General features: G+C 40.5%; 1 pseudogene; it reads right to left on the bottom strand.

Annotated features, from left to right (window-relative positions):
* Positions 1–5,250: 5,250 nt before the first annotated feature.
* Positions 5,251–7,366, bottom strand: LOC102114856 (R3H domain-containing protein 2-like; annotated as a pseudogene).
* Between the last annotated feature and the right edge of the window lie 331 nt (positions 7,367–7,697).

The raw sequence follows: 7,697 nt of genomic DNA, 5'->3' as shown, positions 1-7,697 counted from the left end.
AAAGCTTGGTTGAAAATATATTTGGGAAATTATCAGTACATAGATGGTAAGAGCATTTGGCTGTTGGAGACTTGATTGTCCAGTTTCACTAAATACCTGTAGGAACTGGAAACATTATTTAATCTCCCTGAGCCCAAGTTTTTTTTTCCTTTGTAAAATGAATATTATAATCCAATATCTCATAAAATATTGAAGAAGTTTTTATCTATATAAAGCACTTAGTACAATACCCATCCATAGAGAAAGCTTGATAAAAAGTACCCAAATTAGATGAAATCATGATGCTGAATGATACTACATAGCATGATATCAAAAGATGAAAAGAATAAAGCCATGAGGTCACATTCATATTTAAATAGTGGGCAAACAAGAAACTAATACGTGTATAAAAGAGAGAGAGAGACAGACAGAGAGATAAGAAAACCATGGGAATGTAATGTTATGGAAATTGTAGGGACATCAATGTTTCTTGGCATCCATCATTGACCAGGGAAGGATACAACCTGTGACATAAGATAGATCAGTTGGATTTTCTCTCTAAAGTCTTTGAATTTTAGCACTATGATTCAAAAATAGAAATTTTTAATTGAATACTTATTCATGCTACAAGTGGTAGCCTGAAAAAATGTTGGACTGCCCCAAATTTCTGAGTTTACTTCCCATGTCTTCCAATTCTTGTTGTGGTATCTTTCCCTTAAGAATTGGTACATGTTTCTTGCAAACAAACAAACAAAAATCCTTATTGATATTTTAGAAAAAAGATAATAGCTAGCTTCATTTGGAGATAAAATAAAATAAGAACTGATAGATGTCCATTAGATTTGGCAATCAGAAAAAGCTGAAACCTGATTGCAGTCAATCATGAAGAGTATGAGTAGTCAGATAGTGGAGAATGTGAATTTGGGTTTCTCTTTCTAAAGAGGGTATGAGAAGAATATGACAAAAATAAGTTGTGTTAGAGAGAGACTTTTGAGTTTGAATTGTTTCATTAGATGTGAGATGCATAAGCATGTTTATAATCTAGGAGAAACCAATAGAAAAGCATATATTGAGGCTATAAGAGAAAGAGGATTGATGATGAGAACGAGACAGGAAAGAGGCAGGTTAAGAGGGCGTAAAATGTATGTATGGAAGTGATTAGTACTGAATAGGCAGAAGGCACTATGTCTCATAGACTGGATACATTTTAAGGTGTTATGAGTAGGGAAGCTAAGGAAAATAACCTGCTGACCTTAGTTTTCCCCTTAAACCAGGCAGCAAGATCTACAATTGAGAATAAAGGTGCGTGAGTAAAATGTAGGTTTGAAAACTATAATAGAGAAAGTTAGACTAACTTTTAAGGAGGAAAGAGACAAATGAATAAAGACAAACAAAAGAATTAATCAAATGTGCTAACAGTGGTGTTGACACTGAGACCATGAATATATGTAACTTTTCAGCTGCCCAGATAAAGGAGCAGAAAATGCAGATTTTTGACCTAGAAGTTGGAATTTGCGATTAGATTGTTGTATTCAAAACCAATGAATTGAAGCAGAAGAGGTTTCAGGGTGAAAGAGAAGAAAAATGAGGAAAAGAGGGTGTGATGGGGAAGCATTGAGAAGGGTAGCTGCTGCTGGTTATCTGGAAGAAAATTGAGGGAGCTTGAGATGATTTAACATGAGCATCGTCTTTCAGCCTGAATGATATGTACAGTGGAATGAGAATTCATGAAATCTGAAAACATAGGTGGTTACAAAAAAGTGAACTATGATCTGGAGTTAACGTTACAGAAGCTGCTAATGAAGATTCAATCCACAATGGGGCACAAAGAACAGGAAAGACAGAGGTCCTTGGATTAAGTAGAGCCAAAAATATAAAGACTAAATTATTAAATGGATTGAAATCCTTTAAGATTATGGCAGGAATTTGAATGAAGGAAAAGGAACAAATCTATACATAAGAAAGTCTGAATAGTTGAGAGGATGTTTGATTTAAAAATTCATACATTAGTGCAGCTACATGAGAAAAACCACAGGGACGAAAAAGTATTCTTACGTAAGACTGGCTGAATAAAGGGGTAGAAAGCAGCAGAAGGAAGCTAAGCAAATGCAAACTCGTCCCTCTGAATCTATTGACAATAGGGATAAAATCAAAGAAGTGAAGAAAAAATAGACACATTTCTACATTTGATTAGATGAAAATTACATGCAAATTAAGTAGGTTACATCATCATTCAACCCAATATAGCTGTTAGTCATCTGGGATATTTTGGTTTGGGTTTTTTTTTTTTTTTTTTTTTTTTGGTGTGCGTGATTATTCACAATATGAAAATCATAATTCTTAGCTAACTTCCTCATTCTCCCCAAGACTTTTCTCATGGGCAAAAGTTTGGCAAGAATCTTATCACAATATTGATGCCTCTGGCCTAATACAAGGTCAGAGCTCAGCTACATGAGAAGAATCACAGAAGAAAAAGTATTCTTACATAAGACTGGATGAATAAAGGGATAGAAAGCAGCAGAAGGAAGCTAAGGAAATACAAACTCATGCCTCTGAATCTACTGACAATAAGGGATAAAATCAAAGAAGTGAGGAACAGAATTTTCTTGTACATTGCCAATCTATTACATAAGAATGATCTGAGGTGTCTTGCCCCTTAGCATTTTTTTTCGGAAACCACATATTGATTGGTTTACTGCAGATGGTTTTAGGATTTGCTTATGCCTAAAACTTTTACTCTCAAAATACAACTATTGTACAAAGCATAAAAAATACACACAGTATAGATAATATTTGGAGCTATAGCTTTAAGATGAATAATCCCTTAATGGCTATGACTTATGTATGGTGACTAAAATACATAATATAATGGCAGTAACAGTAGAAAATTTAGGTTTAAAAATAAGAAATATATACAATTTTTTCATAAAAGTATAAGGTATTTTTTCAAATATTTTCATCCTTATATAAAGTATTGACTCCTAATTGGGACAGAATTAGTTGAAACAGAAGCAATTTTACAACATAAGCCCACCCAGTTCTTCCAGTAAGATGTGTTCTAATTTAAGAAGGAAAAAATAAACCAAATGTGTTATTTGAAATTCAAAAGAATTATATGTATCACCAAACTATCTTAATCTTCCTCCGAGTAAAAATATAATACATTCCATAATAAAATACTGTTTAAAAATTCTGAGTAAACGGTCATTCCAAAAAATGTGCCACACATCATATATTAATTTCTGAACAGCATTACTAACTAGTAGATTCAGCCAGATCCAAAGGTTTCCATTTATTCAGTGTGGTGCACAGTTTTGTAAAGTTCCCTTTTGGCAAAATGTCAGAGCTGTTACTATTCATGAATTAAATTACAACTTTATATCAAACAAAATTGAGCAAAACTAACCACTTGTTTGACTCCCTCGTTGAGCCATATTTTTATGGTCACTTATATGTAACCCCGAGGTTGGTCATACTGATGTCCTTAACAACTATATAATGGTCTCAACTGGTTTCTCAGCATCATTTCTGGGCCATGTCTCCATAACATAGGCAGGGTGATCTTCTCAAAATGCAACTCTAACCATGTTATTCTCCTCCTCAAATATCTGCTATGGCCATAACCACAGCGCTGTAGGCTTTAGCCCTGTTTTTTTCTCTGATTCCACCTCAAGGCACTGTGCCTAGCTCTCCAGTACAACTATATTCCCTTCATCCACAGAACCTTTGCATGAGATAGCCCTTCTTCATGAACTTCTTTCTCTCTTCACCCTCTCTCACTACACTCTTCATCTATTTCACTGTTCCTTTAGTGCCAAGCTCACAGGATATTGCCTCAGAGAAGTTTTCCCTGACACCTCATCTTCCATCAACCTTACCCCGTGGCATGCTGTGCTTTGCTAGCACCTATGACAGTTTCATTAATGACAGTCTCCTCCACAAGCCTATAGAGCTCGGTGAGGCCAGGGCACATGCACCATGCCTGTCAATGTATTGTCTATATCTAGATCAGCACCTGGCATTTAACAGTCCTTCAATTTGTTTGGTTGAATAAATGAAGAAAACCCTAAATAAAATGACATTTGTACAGAAGCTTTCATTTCATCAATGTTCACTCTGAAATTTATACAATTTTAATTTAGGAAGTTAGAATATTTCTACATTTTTTAAAATCTGAAATTAATGCAAATAAAAATATGGCTTAAGGAAAAATTGTGAAAAGAATTTGTAATGGGCAGAAGATTACTGAGTGTTCTTCTAATGGAATGCTGGGTTGTTGCATTTTTTTTTTCCAGTGACAATTTTTTTTCATATTTACAAACAAAATCAACTTCGCCCCAAATAACCCCCAAATTAAAAAAAAATTAAATTAAATTTACAGTGAATATACCCAGCAAACATCTATTTCTGCAAATAAACACTGTGTCTGTTACTGTGGTACAAACATTAAACAAACAATATACAAGTGTTCTTGGAGGTGAGGGGAGTTCCAAGTGTTATCTCTGTGGGGTTTGGGAAGACACGACGAGGAAGTGAGAGAATGTGGAAATCAATTTTGTTTATCATAATTCTGTTCATATTTCTGTCCATATAAATACATTCATAAAGACAAAAAAAGGGCCAGGGGTGGTGGCTCATGCCTGTAATCCCAGCACTTTGGGAGGCCGAGGCGGGTGGATCACCTGAGGTCAGGAGTTTGAGTCCAGCCTGAGCAATATTGTGAAACCCCATCTCCACCAAAAATACAAAAAATTAGCCAGGAATGGTGGCATGCACCTGTGGTCTCAGCTACTCAGGAGGCTAAGGCAGGAGGATCACCTGAGCCCGGGAGGCGAAGGTCACAGTGAGCCCAGATCAGGCCACTACACTCCAGGATGTGTGACAATGAGACTCCATTTAAAAAAAAAAAAAAAAGGAAAGGGAACTTGAGATGAGATCTTTAAAAAAATATTGGAGAATACTTATTCCTGAACAACAGCAACAAAAAATAAAATAGAAGAGAAAATAAATTAAAATGATATAAGTGGATGGGAAGAAGAGGGAAGCAGAGGGGCCAACCAGGGTAAAAAAGGGGACCCAAAGAAGGGGAGCCTGAAGGAATCCAATGCCAGTGTGGATGTCCATCTGTTTCCGTCTTCATCACTACTGTCTTAGGCTCCAGTTTAGCATCAGTCTCCTTACTTCCTGTCTCCATCCATAGTCTACCAAGATCCTTCAACACCCTCTACCCTGCCCCCACCTCTTCTGGGTTGCTCCCTTCCTCTTCTCCATTTATTGAGATCTGGTTCGCTCCAGGATCCTCAGGTCATAGTTCCTTTTGGCCATTCAAAGATTGATGCTATTCAGGGAGTTGTTGAGATGAAGGGAGGCATTTGAGCAGCCAGCGGGTTGGGGAACACAGCCATGATGGTGTACAAGGCAGCAAGGTCCAAGCAGTGGCCATTCTCAGCAGTCCCACCATTGTCGCCTCCACCCTTGCCAGGGAGCCCCTGAGCTGAGTCTTGGCATTGGACATAGCAAGCTGCTTAAAGAGTTTGTCTGCCTCAGTACAGGTGATGCCCTCAGGGAGATCTGTCACCTCCAGCACCTGCCCCAAGACAACATCTGCTGTCTCCATGTCAGAGGAGGCAGATTTGAGTGCTTGTCTGTTGCCCTGGTTTCCATGTCCACTCTGTCCCTGGTGCACTGTGTAAATTGACTGGCCATGGAGCAAGGGAGGGCAGATGGACAGATTGTACTCTAAAGGCTGGCCTAAGAGGGAGTAACACCCATCACCCTGTGCTGGACCCCCAGGCCAGGGGAACCATCTGAAGACAAACAAGGGACTGAGTCCTGTGCAGACAGCCACCACTGAAGCTGGTGACAGGAGAGGGTGGTAAAGCCTGGGCAGGAGATGTGTCAGGGCTGCTGCTCATTTGTGTGTTGGCCTGGGGGCTGATATCAGGATTGTACAAGTCTTCAGGCTTCTGGTCCTCGTGGTCCATGTTGTAGTATTTACAGTGACTCCACTGGACCCTGGATGGGTTCTGAGTAGGTTCAGGGTCCATTAGTGAAATTCAGCTGCATGATCACCACAGCTGGTCCAGAAGGTGACACTCCTGACTACTGCTGCGGCATCTGTGGTAGACTGCAGGGAGAGGGAAACTGAAGCATCTGGTACTGCTGAGACCCAGGAGGCTGCAGAAACCCAACAGTAGGGCTTGTATGGTTCTGCTGAGCCAGTGGGATCATGCTGTAGTACACTGGTATGCCCCCTTTTGGGGGGCCTCCTTACCCAGACTGGCTCACAGGGGCCAGCATGAGTTGCTAGAAAGGCCGCTGGACCACATTTTGTGAGTGATTACCCACTGAGACTTGGTAAGAAGGCAGTGGAGGGTACTGAACCACCAGGCCTTGCATCTAGCCCCCCACACTGCTTCTCTGACTGCAGAGCAGGCCCTGGTTCTGTGGCTGCTGGAACCCCTATCATTCCTTGGTAAGCCACCTGCTGCCAGTTAGGCATCATCGGCTATAAACCGGGCTGCTGGGATGGCTGAGCAAGTTTTTGACCACATCGGGATCTGCAGGCCACCAGGTGACAGAAATGTTAATATTGCTGGTTGGAATTAGGATATTGTCCAGGGGTATTAGTAAGAAACCTGGATCTGTTGAGAAGGCTGCATGTAGCCCCAGGGTAGCAGCACTTGCTGAGTAGCTGATGCTTGGCTAGAGGTGGAACAGTTAGAGGTGTGGAGGGGCTGACCCATGGATGCCATGATGAAGTTAGCCTGCTGATGGTGCTGGGAGATGAGTGGCAGCTGGAATAGAGGTGCCGATGAGTCAGTTGCTTTAGTAGAACCTTGGCACCTAGGGCTCATTTGTCCAAAGGAGTTGCTGAGGTCATCTGCCTGTGAGATCATGTTATTATTCAAGGGTGGCTATTGCTGAGGTGTGGGTGGGAGAGCACAAAGTTTGCTGTTGCTGCTGCTGCTGCTGCTGCTCAAGGAAGAAGGTTCAGGATAGACTGGGATGAGGTGACTTGGTTGCACACTTCTGGGTCATGTAGTGTCACACCTGGCCTGGAGATCCTTCCTGTATTGCCACCTTTACTGCTGCCAATGCAGTCACCTTGGGTGAAGATAGAGATTCTGCTGAAGCTGCTGGCTTTGGTTACAGAGGGCTGCATGTTCTGGACAGAGCCATCGGCGTTCATGCTGCTCCAAGGCCGTGGCTCCAAGGGATTTGAGTTCACTGTCTGTGCTGTTCCGGCAGCTGCTTGAGGTGCAGCTGAACCTTCTGCAATTCCCCCGATGTCATTTATATATCCTTTCTGGCCAGTCTCTTGGGGGTCACATATTCTCTCTCAGACCCTTGGATATTTGTCCCCTTTCTCTTCTATTGACTTACTCCTCCTTCCTAAAGCACCACTTTTATTTATAATTAATTTCAGATTTTAAAACATGTAGGAATGTTCTAAGGTCCCATACTAAAACTGTATAAATTTTAGAGTAAGGATTAATGAAAACTTCTGTATAATGTCATTTCATTTAGGGTTTTCTTCATTCATTCAAAGAAACATATTAAAGGACTGTTACATGCCAGGTGCTGAGCTAGATATAGACAATACAGTGATGGGCACAGTACACACGGCCCTTGTCTTACAGAGCTCTGCAGTCTTGTGGGGGAGACAGTCATTATGTTTGACAGCTTCATCTATGAAATGGGCAAGCATTGTTAAA

Source organism: Macaca fascicularis, chromosome 4, assembly GCF_037993035.2.
Source record: "Macaca fascicularis isolate 582-1 chromosome 4, T2T-MFA8v1.1".
NCBI classification, from domain to species: domain Eukaryota; kingdom Metazoa; phylum Chordata; class Mammalia; order Primates; family Cercopithecidae; genus Macaca; species Macaca fascicularis.
Note: the sequence above shows the minus strand (reverse complement) of the source record. Positions and strands in the feature narration are given on the sequence as shown.